General features: G+C 44.3%; 1 long non-coding RNA gene across 2 annotated transcripts; it reads left to right on the plus strand.

Annotated features, from left to right (window-relative positions):
• Window positions 1-648: 648 nt before the first annotated feature.
• LOC149120913 (uncharacterized) lies at window positions 649-3,578 on the plus strand. 2 transcript variants are annotated; one of them, XR_016224964.1, is made up of 3 exons: window positions 649-751; window positions 1,427-1,592; window positions 3,439-3,578. It is a non-coding gene; the product is annotated as an uncharacterized LOC149120913 (long non-coding RNA). The 2 variants fall into 2 exon arrangements; XR_016224963.1 differs by lacking the exon at window positions 649-751 and adding an exon at window positions 760-1,016.
• The last annotated feature ends 214 nt before the right edge of the window (window positions 3,579-3,792 follow it).

Below are 3,792 nucleotides of genomic sequence, written 5' to 3' on the forward strand. Positions count from 1 at the left end.
GTCCTGGCCATGCTGTGCCTTCCATCATCCACCCTCCTGCACTGATGCTGGGGGAAGTGCTTCTGCGGTTGATATCTCATTTGAATCCATGGTCATTTTCTCATGATGGGCTGATCTCACACAGTGACAATCATGGGACAAATCACTGTTCTGCAGCATCTTCCTACCAGGAGCATTGCAGGTAGACAGGGGGCCACGGGTGACCAATGGCACCTCCTGTGCATGGTCTCTGGCCCATCCAGGACTAAAGGTGGAAAGGGAAGGAGAGGAGTAGGCTCAAGGCAGTACTGCTGCAGGTTCCATCAGGTGCAAAATGTCTCCCAATTGTGATTAACCTTGCAGGGAAACTGTCTCCTTTTGTGGGCCAGAGACAGCATCTGCCTTATTAGCTGTGCAGTGTATTGATAATTAAAATTTGGGCAGTCCTATCTTTAGTGCTCACAGCATAGTTACATTCTGAGGAACTGATGAAACTGCTTAGTACTTCGGGGCTGAGTGTAATATTAGGTGGGTAAGCCTGTTGTTGGCTTTTGGTTTATAGCTATTGGGCGACTTTATTTGGTAAAAATGCTTTCAGGCTCAGTAGTGTATTCAAGGATGACCACTTACTGAATTGTCTTTTTTTTTTTTTTTTTTTTTTTTTTGTAAGAATAAGAGTACTGAAGACCGGGTTGAGCTACCTATGGCAAAACTCCACCATTCCTGGGAAGGCCACAATTGGCAAGAAAAGCAGGTAGCAAGCTTTCATCAAGTAAGTTGAGATTCCTGTGTTTGCAATCTGAAGAGCTCACTGCTGAGCTGGGAGGGGAACTGCTCTGAGCACAACTCATTAGAGAACTGCTCTTGCAGACCTTCCCCGAAGGAAGCACTGTTGTGGTCAGAAGCATTCCAGGAGCTGCTGGCCAGCAATTGTGAATTAGGCTTGAATTGAATCCATTGCAAGTATCACAAGAGTGCAGAAAGGCTGTGTCCTCAAATCAGCAGCTCAACAGGGAGAATTTGACTTAACCTAGAAGGTCTGTTTATCTCCGCTTATTTTGCAGCATATTCACACCAGGTGGGGAAGATAAATCACCCTTCAGCTCTGCAATGGCAGTGCTCTTGGTTGAGGCTGAGGATGCTTTTCATTGCATGCAGTATTTGCAAGAGACTTAGTTCCCTGAGGATTTATGCCTCTCCTGTAAATACATTTTTGGCACTAAAACAAACTGAAGTATTTCTGTTTTAGTAGTATGGAACCAATGAAGTATTTTGCCTACAGGCATCTTTGTCTTTAAAGAGCTAAATCCGCAGGATTACAGGATTGAGTAAAAACGAGAATAGCTAATCCTAGTACTAGAAAAGTACAAGGGATTATTTCATCATTAGCTTCCTCATATTCCTCATGTTTCTTTTTATTTTTCTGCCTGCTCTTCCCTACATACAGATGGTCTGGCTGTATTGGAGGCTTTTCTAAAAACTGAATTCTGTGAAGAAAATATAGGCTACTGGCTGGCTTGTGAAAACTTCCAAGAAAGATCCACCCACCCCAGAAGCCATCCTTATATGCAAGAAAAATATATACACTCTTCTTAGAAAAAGGCCCAAAAGAGGTAAGACACAATTCCTCATTTCAGCATAAAGAGTACACTCTTGACATCAAGATGCAACAAAAGAAGTAAAGACATAAGACTAAAGCAAGGGCCAGGGAATCTGAAAAGCTTCCTCTCCTGGTATCCTGTCTTTCAAATAAGTCTCCCCAGACCTGGCAGGTGGAGCTCATCACACATTACCGCTTCTAATTTTCACTTTCAAAGAGCAGAGCCCCCTTCTCTAACAAAGGATAATGAGTGATCTTTGTCTCAGATGAACATGCTTTCAAACCAGAACTCTTATTATCCAAAATATAAAAGAAGCTATGACTCCCAGCTTTACAACTGCCTGGAAAAGGGTGTATTACTTGATGGAGAATAACTTTTTGAAGTTGTATTTATTTGCAAGGCATAGTTACAGAGAGAAAAAGAGAGGAAACACAGAGGTCCATCTGCTGACTCACTCCCTAAATGGCCACAATGGCCAGGGCTGGGCCAGGCTGAAGCCAGCAGCTTCCTCCAGGTCTCCCATGTGGGGGCAGAGGACCAAGTGCTTGGGACATTCTCTGCTGCTTTACCCAGCAAGGAGTTGTGGAAGAAGTAGAGCAGCTGGGAGTCAAACTGGCATCCATGTGGGATGTTAGTGCTGCAGGCAGCAGTGTAACTTGCTATGCCACAACACCAGCCCCCAGAAAGAACTCTTATCCCTGGTCTTTCTTTTGAGTCAGAATGCTACCAGGATTTGTGTTGAAAACCACAGATCACCACAGAACCCCATGAGAAGAAAAAGGAGCCCCAGAGTAGAGGACATGTTCTGTTTCCTAAGGCAGAAGTTTTTGACTGCCAGAGACGAACATTCAGTTCAGCCTGGGTGTTTGGGAAACATCCCTCACAACTGTTGATTCCAGTTCAGGTAGTAAATCAGGAAGCTGGTGACTATCCAGGAGATGCCTGTATCAGAACAGCTTCCACCACCGTGAAGACACAGGCAGGAAATACATGGTCTGAGTGGGGTGGGTCTCACTGGAAAAGCAGGACTCTGAGATGGAAGATAATGCAATGGAATGCTGTTGTTCCAGACTCACTTAAAATCAATAGGTCTGGGATTCTGTGGCCTTAGCTACCTAGCTCTACATCTTTCCTTAAATCCATCCATATTACCACATGGTTTTAGTTCTAGGTTTTAAGTCCAAACTAATGTAACATGTTTATTATGTAGAATCATCCATTCTATTGTTGTGTATTGCTGAAGCTGAAGTGATGTTTGAATTGTTAAATGGTATATAAAATAGTGAGTGCTCATGTGTAGAAAACCACAGTGGCTGTTCCAGTGCCAAAAACTCTTGAAGGCAGTTAAGCTTTGAAGTGGTCTTTGAATATTTGAATACATTTATTTTGATAACTAATGTCATTGAATACTCAGAGTCCAGGTGTGAGTTGATTTGATTTTGGTAACTGGAAATATGACCAACATAAGATCTTTGTAGTAGAGAAGAAGCATGCATTACTGAATCTGTTCAGGGATCACAAAGTGACCTGAATTGACCAGTTTGGGGTGGAAATACCTGAGGCACCACTGGAGCCTGGGCCGGGCTGCTGTGGGTGGGGCAGAAGGAGAGGGGAGATGCCTGGGACCTGCGGGCCAAGGCTGCAGGTGTTCCTATTGGCCCCTGGTCACCCGTGGGGCCTCAGACCCTCTCACAATGGAACCGCACATGCACCTCAGATCGTTTTTACCCCTAATTCCACTTTAAAGAAAAGTTTATCAAGGCTGGCACCATGGTTTGGGGGTGCAACCAGAACTGCAAGGCCTGCATCACAGTTGCTGATTCAAATCCCTGCCGCCCAAATTCCTGTCCCACTCCAGCCAACAGGTGCAGTGGTGATGGACAGGTGCTTGGACCCCACACCACATGGGAGAACTGGAAGGGGGCTCATCGGCCTTCAGCCTCACCCAAACATTGGGGGATCAAACCAGCAGATGGAAGACCCCTGTCTCTATGCCTTTCAAATAAATCTCTTAAAATAAATAAAAAAGAAATGCAAAAATAAAAAAGAACCAGCTAAATAGAAGTGAACTGTATGGAGACAAACACCAATATTACATTACTCAACTCTCCACTGCTCCAATGAACAAAGAAGACAAATAAGAGGGATATAGGCCTCCCCTTTTTTGTTATGCTTCCCTTGGTTCTAACTAGCATGGGCTTCCAGAAAATGC

This window comes from Oryctolagus cuniculus, chromosome 18 (genome assembly GCF_051225735.1).
Source record: "Oryctolagus cuniculus isolate XC-2025 breed Fujian yellow rabbit chromosome 18, ASM5122573v1, whole genome shotgun sequence".
Lineage (NCBI taxonomy): Eukaryota > Metazoa > Chordata > Mammalia > Lagomorpha > Leporidae > Oryctolagus > Oryctolagus cuniculus.